General features: G+C 40.9%; 1 long non-coding RNA gene across 1 annotated transcript; it reads left to right on the top strand.

Moving 5' to 3' along the window:
- The first annotated feature begins 7,695 nt into the window (after window positions 1–7,695).
- On the top strand, window positions 7,696–14,769 carry LOC117366094. The gene is made up of 3 exons (XR_004540493.1): window positions 7,696–7,924; window positions 8,789–8,870; window positions 13,584–14,769. It is a non-coding gene; the product is annotated as an uncharacterized LOC117366094 (long non-coding RNA).
- The last annotated feature ends 2,078 nt before the right edge of the window (window positions 14,770–16,847 follow it).

Here is a 16,847-nt window from a genome sequence, read left to right as displayed (position 1 = left end):
ATTTTAAGTATTACCAATAGAAATTCCAAAATTGTACTTCCCAAAATGGAATAGTATGATAATGAGATTCATTTGGGGAGGAAAGAGTCCAAGGATTGGAAAATATGCAATGTTTAAGTCTAAGGCGGAAGGAGGATTAGGTTTAGTTTCTTTGGAAAATTATTATAGAACTGCTCAATTAAGAGCAATAGTTGAATGGCATTCGTGTCCACCTAAATTACGGGTAAGGGTAGAACAAGAAATGCTAGAAGGGATAGAGGGTATTAGGGAATTGAAATATTTACCATGGGTGGGGAGGGAAAAAGAATTAATGAATATAAGTAATCCCTTTAGTAGATTCTCTATGGGAATATGGAAAAATACGGGGGGAAAAACTTTTGGGAAAAGAAAAAAGTATTTATTTTTTCTCCTATATTATATGTACAAGATTTTATTTCAGGTAGAGAGGGGGGAATCTTTAAGAAGTGAGAGGCAAAAGGGTTGAGGTGCTTTTGCCAACTTATTGAGGAAGGGAAGGTCAAAGCATTTGCAGACTTGCAGGATCAATATCAATTGGAAGTGAGAGAGCTTTTCCCCTATTTACAGGTGAAAAATTATATCATAACATGTAAAGGGACGAGAAAAGAAGTTTTAAAGAAATCTGAATTTGAAAAGGGGTTGGGGAACCCAGTTGCTAAAGGATGTATATCTTGGCTATATAAAATTTTACATGATGATAAGAGTATTAAAACAGTGTATATGAAAGCGTGGGAAAAAGATTTGGGAAATGAATGGTCAATTGATGAGTGGGGGTGATCGTATCACACCTTTTCCATATAGCCATATAGTACGATGGTATATTACTCCGGTTCTAATTAGTAAATGTACTAAGGAGAAAAATTGTTTTTGTTAGAAAGGCTGTGGGGAAAGAGGTACATTTTATCATATGTGGTGAGATTGTCAAAAGGTCCAGAAATATTGAGAACAAGTATTTCAATATATAAGTAAGTTAATCCAGATCCCTCTAGATATGAGTGCTGAAAGGGCACTATTGGGAATTGGAATAGAGGGTTTATAATCTGCCCAACTTAAACTTATGGACTTGGCATTTATAGCTGCTCGATTAATATGGTGTACCCCAAATATACCTACTATAAGAGATATGAGAGATCATTTAAGAGTGGTGTGTGAAAAATATAGATTATCGGCCTTATTAACAAATCAATGGACAAAGTTTGAAGATATATGGGAGAAATATATTGAATTGGAAAAAGAAGGGTCTTGAAGGATCTAAATTGTATAGTATCCTATCCTTATGAAAAGAGAGTCCAGGCCTCCTGAGGGGGTGGGGGAGGAGGAGGTGGGGAGTGTGGTTGTTTTTATTGATTGTATGATAAGATGTATATTTATTAATTATTAAGGCTAGGAATTATGTCAAATGCAAAATCTAATTTATGTCTTGCATTGAGATTATTGTTATCTATACTTTTTTGTCTGTAAAATTATTAAAATAAAGATTTTTAAAAAAAAATTTTTTTTGGGCTTTGAGCTGATTATCACGTTTCATTTTGGTCTCCTTCTAAATTATAACTTGCTATTTTATACCCCCTTTACTAAACCATGATAGCGGTTATTAGCGCAGGGAGCTGCGCTGAATGCTCCGCACTGCTCTCGACGCTCATAGAGTTCCTATGAACATCGGGAGCAGCGCGGAGCATTCAGCGCAGCTCCCTGCGCTAATAACTGCTATCGCGGTTTAGTAAGGGGGGGTTAGTGATTCATTTTTCATTTGTGTTTAATAGCCATTGATGTTATAAGAGTACCATCAATTGGGTATGTTTTTCAATGCATATTTAAATACATCTTGTTTCTTCTTTTTTTATTTGATCAATTCATATATCCACACCATATGATAATCACAAATATTTGGAGTGATATATTCTTGTATACGTACTATATTTCATTTATCTTATTTATATGGATGACATAAGAATTGATCATACAATACAAAAGAAAAAATCACAACCCCATGTGGGAACAGAGAAAGGAGTAGGGAAGGGACATAGGTCAAACCGCTGTAAGGACAAATCAGTTTACTGAAATATCAACAAATTTCAAATTAAAAGTACACATAATGTATGCATAAAATGTGACAGGCATAAAAAAGTCCTTTGTAATGAAATGTATACTGGACCCCAGCCAAATGAGTCTTCCTCAGGGATATAAAGAGTAGCCCAGTAGATGGCGCTAAATTGCAAGAAAAATCAAGCCAAAATCATTACTTGCAGTACATATTAAACAATTCCTACTGCCTGGCACAGTGTCCAAACAAATGCAATCTTGAAATAAACGCTGCGAGAACTCGAAAGTCGCTGCTAAGTATGGGCACATCCAATTACTTTTGTTTATTACTTTTGGCGTCTGAGTCAATCAGGGCCTTAGGCCCCTCCCCATGCATCAAATAGGAATCCATAGGGATTTAAAGGGCTTTGGGGCTTTTGCCGCATGGCAGCCGCTACTACAGCTTTGTAAAAATGGGGGGGGGGGGGGGCAGTTTTGCAAAATCTCAGCTTTTGCTAAAATCATATACTGTACATATGCAAATTCATATATATTACTTTTGCTAAAATGATATACATAAACATATTCAATATATTACTGCATCTTTTCAGACTCCACATAAAAGTTTTCCTTGTTAATCATCCTTACTTTTCTCTAACTCAAATTACTCACGCTTGGAGGCCTTCCAGATGTGGCTGTAAGTTCTGGTATAGGGTTACCAGATGTCTGGATTTCCCCAGACATGTCTTCCTTTTGAGGACATGTCTGGGGGTCCGGGTGGCTTTTCAAAACCCGCCAGGTTTTGAAAAGCTTGGAACAAATCACTGTTGGGGGTAGGAGCGCATGCACAGTTGACACAAGATGACATCACGTGCACACGCATGTGTGTGTGATGCGCATCTGCCCAACGAGAGCAGACATCAGGGGCGGGGCTAGGGGATGGGACTGGGGTTTAATGGGGCGGGGATAGGTGGAACTGGGTGGGCCTGGAGGCAGGGCCATGGATCTGGATTATATAAACTTAAAATCTGGTAACCCTATATTGGACTAATTTAATGTATTTTTCGATTAGCTTTCAAAGGTGACCCTTCTTCTTCAGACCAGAATCACCCTTAAGTGCAAAGTAACTGCTTGTCTGGAACTAGAGCTCTGAGGAATAAGTTAGGGGCAGCTGTGGTAGTTTCTCTGGCCTTAAAAAATGCCTTGAAAAGTCAAAAATATGAGGTTTAGAATCAGATCTTTAATTGGCTTCTTCCTTACTTGGAGTTTGTTGAAATTCAACACTTCTACAAATACCGTAAGTTGTCAAACCGGCAATTACAGATATAAATATCACTGCTTGCACATAACATCCTGAGTGAAATTGCTCTCTCTATCTCTCTCTTTTTTTAACATAATAAAGTGGCTGTTTCTGCTGTATGTGCTACCAAACACATGGTAGCACATCCTTATACATATTTTACAAAACGCTAATCATACTGGAAGCCTTTTGTACGAAACCCAGGAATTTTTAACTATACGGAACATCTTTGAAATCTATGAAGACAGTCCAATAAAATGTATTAACTTATTTTTTGTTATTTTCTATTTGTATTTATTAACCTAGGAGGTCAGTATTCAGTGCTGACTGGAGATAGTGTCACTAAATATTAACACAGACCACCATAGGGCTAATCTTTTAGTGCCGAGGCAGTCCAGTGGCAGAGTCTGGGCAGGCCTGGAAGTTATTTAGGTATCACTGATTTCACTATGTAACATGATTTTTGTTTCTGGGCAGTAAGTGTAATTTCCTAATTGTTTATGCCTAAAAATGTCTGTTATTTCCATAAAACATTGTTTTTATGACCAGGATAGTCAAATTTTGCAATTTACCCATTTAAAATGTGAAAACTCAGAATTTTCATCTTTTCATTCTAATAAAATCATAAAAAGTAACATATGAATCACAATTAACATGTATTTATTTTGAAATTATACATAGATGACCATAGAAGATTTAGAAGTGAGTAGTTTTTCAAAATTTGTGATTATATTGTAAGTCAATTTCACGAATCAGCCCCCAGATATAGTCTCCTATCATGTTCTCATTATATTGTCCTTTGTAGCGGTATTTGAAGTCCACTATATCCTGGTGGAAGTGCTTACCTTGCTCCCATGTTCTCCTTGAATGTCTCAAGATAAACATCAAGGACATGGACTTTGAGAGACATCCTACAGTCCATTTTACTGTAATTCTTCACTAGATTCTTAACCAACTCCATGTGGTTTTCGGCCTTGTGATTACCCAGGAGAGCTTTTCCAAGCTGTTTTCTCCTTCCTAATTAGCTTCTTGTGAAGTTCCTTGCACTCCAGGATCTTCTTTATCTGTGGTCTGATGACGACACCAGCTTTGATCTTTGCCTCATTCAGATTAGGGAAGTTGTCTTGAAGGTACTTGAAGGATGCCGACTCCTTAGCTGGAGCTCTGACAAATTATTTCATTAGGCCCAATTTGATGTACAGTGGTGGCATCAGCACCTTTCAGGGATCCACCACTGGTTCCCATTTGATGTTTCTCCCGACAGAGAACTCAGTCTGCTGTGGCTAGTTCCACATTTGGTAGTGTCCCTGCTATCCCAAAGGCAGAGACAGCAGGGAAACTTGGTAAAACCACCTTAGAGACCCATTAGGAATACTACCATTTTGAAGTCTCTGATGACCTCCCATACTCATCAAACTTCAAGGTGCCTAGTAAGGTCTTGATGCTGTTGTAATCCTCTATGAGGTGCACTGAGTGAGCCAGTGGAAGAGGTGGGTACTTGTTACCATTATGGAGCAGCACGGTTTTGATGCTCATGGATGAGCTGTCAATGATGAGATGCCACTCTTTCAGGTTACAGGTGAATCCAATTGCCTCAAACAGACTGGTCACATTGTGGCAGAAGCAGAGCCCATTTTGATGAGTGAAGAAGGTGGAAAAAACTTGGAAAACTTGGAAACTTGGTGGTGATTCCTCTGATCTGTGGCTTACACACTTTCATCCATCAAGTTCCACTGCTTGAGCCTACATTTCCAGCATCTGCCTTTGACAGAAATCGACTGATTTTGGCGCCATTTGCATAATCCAGGCCTTAGAGCATGGGATGGGCAGACTTCATAAGCCATATAGGGCTCCTTTTACATAGGTATGCTAGCGGTTTTAGCGTACACTAAAATGCCGCGCATGTTGCCTTTACCGCCTCCTTTTAAGGAGGCGGTAATTTTTCAGCTTGCGTGCGCTAATAATGCTAGCGCACCTATGTAAAAGTCCATAGTCTGTTATTAAGACATGGGGAAGCCTCTGCTTGCCCTGGATTAGTAGCATGGAATGTTGCTACTCTTTGGGTTTTGGCCAGGTACTAGTGACCTAGTTGGCCACCGTGAGAACGGGCTACTTAGCTTGATGGACTATTGGTCTGACCCAGTAAGGCTATTCTTATGTTCTTAAGTTTACAGTAAAATGTGGAGGGTTACAACCCCTCAAACCCCCCACAACGCCGGCGCGATCTCTATTAAGTAAACTGGGGGGGGGGGGGGGCTCACCAACAAAACCCCCCGTCGGAGCCCCTAAAAACTGTAATTTTCTTCGGCGCGTGCCTCCGTCTTGCGCTCAGTTGTCGGCGCACGCCTTTGTCTTTCGCGGGGTTGTCTATGAACCGATTACTCCTATGTGTATCTCCTTTCACCTTCATCCTATGCCCTCTCATTTCAGAGCTTCCTTTCAATTGAAAGAAGCCCACTTCCTGAGCATTCATGCCACAAAGATATTTATGTTTCTTTTGTATCTTCCCTCTCCCACTTTTCTATCAAAATCTGCATAATGAGATCTTTAAATCTATCTCCATTGTCCCCGTATGCTTTAGGACAGTGTTTCTCAACTTCTTCAAGCCATGTACCCCCTAAGTCTAACAAATATCAACCGAATACTCCCAACTAAGCTCCGCCCCTGACCCCACCCCCATAATAATAGTACTAATTGTGATGCAATTTTTTCTATCCATTTTTTCATATATACACACAATATAATCTTATTAATACAAAATGGTAACCAGAAAATTTAAAAAAGCACACTGTACGCAGAAAAATTTTAATTATCATTTATATTCATTTTTTTTTCAAAGAGGTCAAGGCAGATGACTTTAAAATATGCAATGTCACCTCAGTAACAACTATAGAAAAATAGACAAATGTAGTGCAAAATATAGACAGCAGATATAAATTCTCAAAACTGACACATTTTGATCACTAAATTGAAAATAAAACCATTTTTCCTACCTTTGTTGACTGGTGATTTCATGAGTCTCTGGTTGCACTTCCTTTTGACTGTGTATCCAACATTTCTTTCTCTCTGCTTCCTGCACGCTTCCTCTCCTCCAGTCTTCATTCCCTCCGCCTCCATGAGTCCAGCTTTTTACTCTCTGGCCTCTCCCCCTAAGTGTGACATTTCCCCTTCCCTTCTTTCTGCCCTCCCTGTCCATCTCTCCCTCTCTCCATGAATCCAACACTTTCTGCCTCATGAACACTTTCTCTCTTTCTCCTTGCCCCTTCCTTCAAGTGTGACATCCCTCCTTCCCACCCCCAGTCCATCTCTCCCCAATCCCACTTACATGTTCTTTTCCCATGCCCCATTTCTCCCTTTCCTCCACACCATGTCCATTTCTACCTCTCTCATCACTCTCACTCATCCTGCAACAATTTCCCTTCCTTCCCTCCCCCTTCACACTCACAACTAATATGCTCTCTCCCCATGCACCACCCAGCGTGCAGCAGCTTTCCTTTCCCTCCCCTTCTCCTTCAAGTTCAGCAGCACCTTTCCCTTCCCTTCCTCTTCTGCCAGGTGCAGTAACATCTATTCTCCCTTTCTTTTCCTTCCCCCTTGTCCATCAGCACCTCTCCTTCTCCCCATGTCCAGCAGTCCCCTTTCTCCCTTCCCCATGTCCAGCAGTACCTCTCCTCTCCCTAGCGACAGCTCACTGCGTGCTTTTAACTTCCCCACGCAGCTACCGCTAGCGTTAGTTTAGCTGCAGTTCCATCAGGCAACCTTGCTAGGCCAGCCCACCTCCGATGATGCAACTTTCTCTTTCATTGGAAACAATCCGGCCTAGCAAAGGCCCCGAGGCTGCCTGATGGAACCGCGGCTAAACTAACTCTACTGGCAGCTGTGTGAGGAAGTTAAGAGCACGCAGTGAGCTGCCACTAGAGAGGGGAGGGGTACTGTTGAGCCAGCGATTCCATCAGGCAGGCTCACAGCCTTTGCTAGGGAAGAGAAAATGAGGAAGGTGGGAGATACGCTATGGCAGGAAGAAGGGAGACATATAGCGCCGGCACTGCATATATGTGACGGCAGAAGGAAGGGAGACAAACAGTGCTGCACAGACGCGACAGAAGAAGAAAGTTGTGAGACATACAGTGCCAGCGCCATGTACCCCTAGGGGTGTTGAGAGACACTGCTTTAGGAGATAGGCTACAGATCATTTTTGTAGCTGCCCTCTGGACCAACTCCATCTTGTTTGTATCTATTTAACTTCTTCAAGAATGGGACATCCTGCAAGGCTTCGTAAACCTTCTTAGGAATGATATATCCACATAATTCCTGCTTATTACCTCCTCTTGCAATGATTTCTAGAACATCTCTACCCATCCTCCACCACACCTCCTCAACCCCTGAGATTCCAAGTGTGTCGCGGCACACTGAGGAGGAAGAGAGGCGCGTGCCAGCTGACTTCCCTACGTGGTACAGCGCCAGCTCTGCCCGATTCGCCGAAGGCCTGCATGTTTCCCTCTTCTCTCTAGCATCATCCGGCTTCCCCCATGCCTCCCGGTCTCACCTTTAGAGCTAATTATAGCAGCCTACAGAGGATCGCCGGTAGGTAAAATGATTTTATTTGCAATATAGTTATTGAAATGTGTTAGTTTTGAGAATTTATATCTGTATATGAAAAATGAATGGTAAAAATTGCATTACAATTAGTAAAGGGGATGGGATCTGGGGCAGAGCTTGGGTGGGCCTAGGGAGGTCTGTGGTTGGGGTACTCAGTTGATATGTGTTAGACTTAGGGGGTAATAAGCTTCAAGTAGTTGAGAAACACTGCTATAGGCAATCAGTTGCCACCAGTGCCTCTCTTTCTCTCCAGCCCTCTTCCCCGCTGGCATCCCCTACTGGCATCTCAGGGCCCATCTGGAGGGACTCTGCAAATTTGCAGACATTGACGTGATGATGTCATCACAGTGACGTCCGCGCACTTCTGGGTGCCTCAAGCCATGGCCAGTACTTTTAGTGTGCCCCGGCTTGAGAAAGTTTGAGAGACACTGGTCTAGAATGACACACCTATTGCACTAGAAAAATCCTTTTCAGAAACTCAGTCCTGTTTTTGTTCCCCTACCCCTACCCGCACACCCTGCTTACTGCAGTGGGGCAAAGCTTGGACCGCTGCAGTCTTTCAGAGGTCAGCTGGGTCCGGTGAGCACAAAATAAAAAAAAAAAAAAAAAAGGATTTTCAAACACAGCAGTTAAGGTCCTCAAAATCTGTAATAATTTATTTTACATTTTTCAGCCAATGAGTTTCATTAGTTTTTCATTTTTCATTAGTTTACATTTTAATATTAGTTTACATTTTTCAGCTAATGAGTTTCATAACAGCTGGTAGCTGTATTATGTAGTCAGAATATTAGTAAGTGAGCTAGCTGTGCAGGGACCGAGATGTGCCTTGTGTTTGCATTGTGGTTGCAGGTTTTTCCAAGTAACAAGAGCATCACCACAATCTGATGGAAGCAAATGAAGTGGTATGCAGACAGCAGACAGCAGACTGCAGGTACCTGACACAGCATGGTGTGGTGGTACTTGTGGTCAGGGAGATGACACTGTATCTCTAAACCTCACAAAATCTTCTGATGGTGGCAGTGCAATTCCAACTCTCTGGTGTTATTAGAATCAGTTTTCTTGTCACTGTTTCTTCATTACAGATGTCTAAGTCTTCATAGTACTTCATTACCGTAACAAGTCAGAAAATACATGTCAGAAAATTGACCTTTCCCACCTTTCTACAACATACCAGTTTTTCCCAGTGTTCAATCTTTTTCTCTGAAAACAGCATACATGAATAGTGTGTTACTTTGCTGACTGAGAACTAGAGGGAAATCTGAAAGATTAAATACCTCTGTTGGGAATAGTTGCTTTCTTCCCTTTCCCAGAGGATAGTACATTTATTCCATGTTGTATACAAGCTCCATCGGCCTTACCTAAGCCTAGATTCACTAAAGCCAACAATCATTGCTAAACCTTTTTTAACAGCTTAAGCGACAATCGCATTTGCTGACCCGATGCAGAAAATGGTTTTCTGCACAATTGCTCATTCCCCGATCTGACCATGCAAATAAACTGATTAATATTAAAATGCCATGTAAACTAGTAGAGCGATTGATGATCTACCAAGGCTTCCCAATGCACTAAAAAAAGTGATCGCTTTAAGCGATCCAAAAAAAATGCCTACCTGTCTAACCCTTTTTTTTTTTAATGGGCACAGCTGCTGGGCATGTTACACATGCACAATATCTACTCCATTAGAAAAAAAAGCACCCCCCCCCTCCCCAATGAACTGGCACTGGGAACCAACCCTGTGCCAGCAAAAATGGCAGGAGGAATGCCCACTTCCTCCTGCCATGCTGAGCTCACCTCCTCCGTGCAAGAAAAAATGGCAGGAGGGATGCCCATTCCCTCCTGCCACCGAAGGCCCACTCCCACTTCCCCCTTGCATCTCCCCCCAAAAAGGCAGGAGGGTTGCCCACTCTCTCCTGCCACCAGAGGTCCCCCGACCCCCCCCCCCCCACCTCCTCTGTAACATTTTAGAGAAGTTGGAGCGGGAGGGAAGCTCAGTCCATCCTGCTCGTAAGCCCGCCAAATCAAAATGGCAGACCTTTCCCGCCTCGATACATCATGTGATGCACAGGAAGGGGCCTAAGGCCCTGATTTATTATTTATTTAAAAATGTATATACCACATAAAACTATGCAGTTTTCATGTCGCATACATAAAATCTTGTTTCTCTACGATTTTCACATATAACGTAGACATGTCTGGACAACTTCTTAGACATCCCCCAATATATAATATAAAAAATTAAGGCAAAACCACAAACACATCAAATCAAATGATCAATTCTAAGATAGAATTCACACCAATTCACATTAGCATGCAAAGCAAGTCTAATATCATCAATTCAGAAATGCAACATGCTTTAAAACATACATTGCTGACAGGGAATTCTAAAGAGGATATTATTAGAGGAATAAACATTAGCATAGGAAGGCATTGGCAAATAATTGCATTTTCTTAAAGTTCATCCGCCCAATAAAGAATTGCAAAATACCAGGCAGGGCATTCCATAATTCCACAACAGCCACAGATATCATTGATGCTCCGATCTTAACATGTATAATTGACATTCCTCCCTTCAAACTTAATTTCATCCCATTTTCAGATCTAAGCTCTCTTTTTGGTTTATAGATTTCAAAAAATTCTTTTTTTTTTTTTATTATTTATTTATCAAATTTTTACATTTTACAAATCAAGTATCCACTTGTACAGAAAGTTGAAGAAAAGCAAGTAAATAATACTCAGGAATTAAAATACATAATAATCAAATAAACATAAATTTTTAGCTTAAATTCAGCTCAAGTCCTCCATTTAGATCCAAGAAAAATTAGGCGAACATATTAACAAATATTAACAAAATATTGAATCAAATATATAAGAAAACAAGATCCCTTTAGCTGAGATAGGATACCATTAAATTCAATTTGCACTTCACTTTTATTTCCCTTCATCCAGTTGAGTTCCTGCCAGAAAGGCTGTCACCTGGAAGGGCTCAAAGAACACATATTTTTTCATACAATATTGTATTACACATTTACAAGGGTGCCGTAGAAAAAAAGTCCCTCCAAGAGATGTAACCCCTGGCTTCATCAAAAGAAATTCTCGCCTTCTTCTTTGAGTATCCTGTGCCTAATCTGGAAACATTAAGATTTTATATCCAAGAAATTCTTTCATTTTATTTTTAAAGAAAAGTCTAAGCAACCAGTTTTTATCTGGTGCAAGAGCCACAGTGAGAAGCAATGTTGCTGGAGATGCGGCCTCTCTATCCGAGAGTTCCAGCATTGCTGAAACGTTAAGTGGTTGATTATCCTCCTGTGGTTTAGAAGGTGATTTAATAGCTTTCACTGGCAAATAATAGACTTGAGTAAATGGTGGTAATGTATCCTCTGGAATACCTAAAATATAATGTTTCAGCATATCCCTAGATGTCACAGATGCTATCCTGGGAAAATTAATCAGTCAAAGATTATTATTACGAGAAAAGTTCTCCAGAGTTTCCACTTTTCTGCGTAAATTTGTATTATCTTTTACTAATGCATCACTAAGCTATTTTGATACATTTAGTTCTTGTTGTATATTCACAATAGAATTCTTGGATTCGTCAATTTCAAAAGAACATAAGAACATAAGCAGTGCTTCTGCCGGGTCAGACCAGAGGTCCATCCCGCCCAGCAGTCCGCCCCCGCGGCGGCCCAACAGGTCATGACCTGCCTTAATCACCAGAAGGGGCCCCCTTGCCCCCTAGGTTTCTCATTGAAGTCCTATCTTCCCATCAATGTCCTAACCCTCCGGCCTTGCACCTGCACGACCTGGTGAGCTGTCTATACTTATGCAACACCCCAGCACCTCAGTACCCCACGATCCCCTTTTCCCTCAGGAATCTGTCCAATCCCTGTTTGAATCCCTGTACTGTACTCTGCCGGATCACTTCCTCCGGGAGCGCATTCCATTTGTCCACGACCCTTTGGGTGAAGAAAAACTTCCTTGCATTTGATTTGAACCTATCTCCCTTCAGTTTCTCTGAGTGCCCCTTCGTACCTGTCGTCCCTTTTAGTCTGAAGAACCTGTCCCTGTCCACCCTCTCTATGCCCCTAAGTATTTTGAAGGTCTCTATCATATCCCCCCTGAGCCTCCTCTTTTCCAGAGAGAAGAGCCCCAGTTTATCCAGCCTCTCGGCATATGGGCAGTTTTCCAGCCCTCTTACCAGTTTCATTGCCCTCCTTTGGACTCTCTCAAGAACTGCCATGTCTTTCTTGAGGTGCGGCGACCAATATTGAACGCAGTATTCCAGATGTGGGTGCACCATCACTCGATACAGTTAGGGAAGTTCCAAGTACCTATTTTTATTTTATTGTAAAAGACTTCTCTGGAAACTACAAAGCCATGGAATAGAGGGAGATATACTAAGATGGGTAGACAAATGGCTGGAGAACAAAAAGCAGAGAGTGGGCATAAATGGGAAGTTCTCAGACTGGGAGAAAGTGACTAGCAGTGTACCCCAGGGCTCGGTGCTTGTGCCCATCTTATTTAATATTTTCATCAATGACTTAGAAGAAGGAACATTCAGTGAGATCATCAAGTTTGCAGGCAACACAAAGCTATGCCAGGCAATCAGATTGCAGAAGGATAGTGAGGAACTCCAGAGTGACTTGTGTCAGTTAGAAAAATGGGCAGAGAAATGGCAGATGAAGTTTAATGTGGAAAAGTGCAAAGTAATGCATTTAGGCAGAAAGAACAAGGAACACGAGTATAAAATGTTAGGTGCAACTCTGGGTAAGAGCGAACAAGAAAAGGACCTGGGTGTACTGATAGATAGGACCCTGAAACCGTCGGCACAATGCGCGGCATCAGCAAAGAAAGCAAATAGAATGTTAGGCATGATAAAGAAGGGAATCACGAGTAGATCGTAGAGGGTTATAATGCCGCTTTATAGAGCAATGGTCAGACCACACTTGGAATACTGTGTCCAACTTTGGTCTCCCAATCTAAAGAAGGATATAAAACTGCTGGAGAGGGTGCAGAGACGAGCAATGAAGCTGGTAAAAGGTATGGAGAACTTGGAATATGAGGAACGACTTAAGAGACTGGGATTGTTCTCCCTTGAGAAAAGGAGACTGCGAGGGGATATGATCGAGACTTTCAAAATACTGAAAGGCATCGACAAAATAGAGCAGGAAAATAAGTAATTTACAATGTCCAATGGACACGGACAAGAGGACATGGACTGAAGCTAAGGTGGGGACAAGTCCAGGACAAATATCAGGAAGTTCTGCTTCACTCAGCGAGTGGTGAACACCTGGAATGCTCTCCCAGAGGAGGTTATTGCGGAATCCACCGTCCTAGGATTTAAAAGCAAACTAGATGCACATAGAGGGATATGGGTGACTAAAATTATGCCAGGTGTACACCTGGCTGGGCCTCCGCATGTGCGGATCACCGGACTTGATAGACCGAAGGTCTGATCCAGAGATGGCGGTTCTTATGTAACTTATGTAACCCGTTCTGGGCTCCTGGGGAGGACGGGCTATAAAAATGAACAAATAAATAAATAAATACCTACTTCGCTCAGTATCATACAGCATTTTATATTCCATGAGTCTTATAATAAATCCATCCTTATCTATGTCCCTCATTCTTCTCCATTTTCTTTCAGCTTTCCTCACTTCCCTTCTTAAGTGAACAACCACATCTGATCTCCATGGACAAGTCGTCAAATTAGATCGATCAATGATTAATTCTTGTGGGGCAACAGCATCAAGTGCAGATGTTAATGAAGTATGCCACCAATCAACATCCTCGGTTACATAGCGGTTATCATCAATGATCAAATTTTGTTTCAAAACTACTGCTAAGTCATTTGACTCAAACTTAGGCCTAATCATTTTAAACTTCCTCTCATTTTACATAGATGGTATATTATAAAAACCAAACGTTAATATATAATGATCCGACCAGGTGACATCCTTAACCACTACTGATCCTTCTAACCTTTCCACCAAATAATTAGATAAGAATAGGAGATCTCATGAGGCTCAGGATCCTTTGGCGTCTGAACCAATCAGGGCCTTAGGCTCCTCCCTCTGTAGGATAAAAGGGGGAAGAATCTAAGGCCCTGATTAGCTTGACTGCAGGGGGAAGGAAGGAAGAGAGAGACTGGGACACGGGAATGCAGTGAGAATGATTACTGTTTCCATGACACTAAGATGGAATGGACCACCGTTCCTGCAGCATTCCCGAGGGATTTTTTGAGGGTGCTACCGCTACCATGATAATTACAGTATCTTACTGCAATAGTTTCAGGTTTCAGGTTTATTTAAAATTTGATTGTATTACTTATAATACTTTTAAGCGATGTACATTTTAAAACAGGGTATATTATTATAAGATAAGAATACATAACAAACTGTACAGGGACCAACATGCTAAAACAGGGAAAGGGGTTGAATTACAATAGTTATAGAAAAGAAAACAGACTAGGGAAGCACATAAAGGGCTGACAGGGGGAGTTTCAAATGTCTCATATTCCCATGTCACTTTCTAGTTGCAACCCTATGAGCTACCTCTGTCGCTGCTATGAAAGACTCTCAGGTTATACGTACTAAATTGGAAATGATGCTCGTAGGTCTGGTAATCTTAGATTGCTAAATTGTCCTTCAATATATTTGCTAGCCCCTGAGATTCTATTTAGAAAGTATCTTAGGGAGGTTTTGTTGCTACACAACTCTGAGACTATTTCTTTAAAAATGTGTTATTGTATACCATCAAAACAGAACCTTCCTGACAACCATCAAGGGGTGGAGTAACTGGTAACTTCTGATGTGGACTTAACAGCTTTTGTAGAAGGCAAGATAATATTACCAGTCGGTAAACTCTGTTAGTTACATTTACAAATTAAAGTCCCTTGTAATGAAATCTTACTTTAGAAAAAAAAAAAATGTTATATTTGTGGAGGTAAGATGAACATATTTCTAGAAGTGTCCAGAGCCACCCAACTACGCCGTAAAGCTATTATAAGGCTGAAGCCTAAGGTGGTGGCTGTAGGTGCAACTTTTTTTTCTTCTTAAGTACCCATTTAAATGTCTTATTACCTTCCAAGGAAAATAGTTTTTGTTTGGGATTCTATTCAGTTAGAAGATTTTCTTAAAGGCTATGAGAAAACACAGATTTAAAATTTAGGCGTATGTAAATTTATATGCTAATAAATTTGGAGATTATCCTTTATCTTGTTGATGATGCTGGCCTTAAATTAATGGTTTGTTGCTCTCTCGTGTTGTGGGCTTGTGGAATTGCCTGAATTATATTATTATATGTTTTGTTTGGATTATTTCTTGTAAACTCATCTTATTTCTAAGTCATGGAAATGCTTTGTGAAAATCAAAATTTAAAACCCCCCAACTGCTTATATCCAAGGATTAAAAAGTAACTAAAAGTAACATATTACTGTCACAGTAACTTATCATGCTTTTATTAAACAAGTAACTAGTAACTCTAATATATTACTTTTTCCTTGCTGTAGTAACTTTAATATATTATTTTTTTACAAAGTAACTGCACAACTCTGCCCCTAAATTATCAGACCTACTAGCATCAAACCTCCATTCCCAAGGCTCCTTTAAGCGTCTCATGCATAAAACCTTGTTTAAAAAATCTGCATTCTCTGAATACATGATTTAACGCTGGCTTTTACAAAGCCATAGTAGAGGTTTCTACCACAGGCTAGTGAGGTAAATGCTCCGACATTCATAGAATTCTTATGAGTGTCAAAACATTTACTTCATTGGCCTTTGGTAGAAACCTTTCCCGTGGCTTTGTAAATAATTTACGGTACCAGTGAACTGAACAAGTTCTACATAACCTCACTTTGCACCAGTTTATATTGCAAAGCCCTCTTCAGCAGGGATTTTCCTATTGTTCCTGGGGGAAAATATACATATAATTTTCTAGTCCTCATACTACATATATCTCCAAAACTGCCCCCTATCAATCTGATTAAAATTAAGAGGTGCTATGCTACCTCACATATACTTTTAGCTAGATTAAATAGACATGCCAATCAAGCAGTGGAGCACCTTAGAGGTCAGTTGTGAACACATAAAGGGTGTCAGATATACATATCACCATATCCCCCTTATAATTTATGCTGAACCCTCTAATACTCCCCCAAAACCTACTCTACCCATCTTATGGCTGCAGATGGCACCTATATGGCAGTATAGTAGGATTTTGATGGGCTCATACTTAACATCATAAATGTAGTAGTTAGTGCCTTATGGACCTGGGTCCATCTCTCTATGGTTCACTTCCCCATTCTGTGTTGTAAAGATACCCCCTTGCCTTTCTTTGTTATTCTGTTTATATCCCAAGGCGAGGGGCTCTTCTGTTGGCCTGCTCACTTCCCCATCCACCAGGTTATTTAAGACAAAATTCCCAGCATGCAACAATATAAAGTCTGGAAAACACAAGAGAGTCAAATCCACAAGATCAATACTCAGACACGATGGAGTGGATAAGCCCAAAAAAAGACTGGTGAACTCTAAATATTCCACAAAATCCTTTATTCCTTAATTCAACATACATCGACTCGACATGCGCATGTTTCGGCCCAAATGGCCTGCTTCAGGAGTCTCACAAGTCTGTGTATGAATCAAAAGACCATTCAAAAATCAATTGGGCATCACATGATCCACGTTACAAAACCGCCATCTCTTGCGAACTGCATGTGTCTTTTTTTTTCGCCATATGCAGTTCGCAAGAGATGGCGGTTTTGTAATGTGGATTATGTGATGCCCAATTGATTTTTGGATGTTCCCGTTGTCCCCGCGCACAGCTTCAGGATGCTGTCCCTGAAAATGGGACATTTTAGCGTCCCGAAGTGGTGGGTCGGGACAACGGGATGGCCAGTCCAATAATGGGACGG

Source organism: Geotrypetes seraphini, chromosome 8 (genome assembly GCF_902459505.1).
Source record: "Geotrypetes seraphini chromosome 8, aGeoSer1.1, whole genome shotgun sequence".
Taxonomy (NCBI): Eukaryota; Metazoa; Chordata; class Amphibia; order Gymnophiona; family Dermophiidae; genus Geotrypetes; species Geotrypetes seraphini.
The sequence above is the reverse complement of the archived record's forward strand: the minus strand, read 5'-3'. Positions and strand labels throughout refer to the sequence as shown.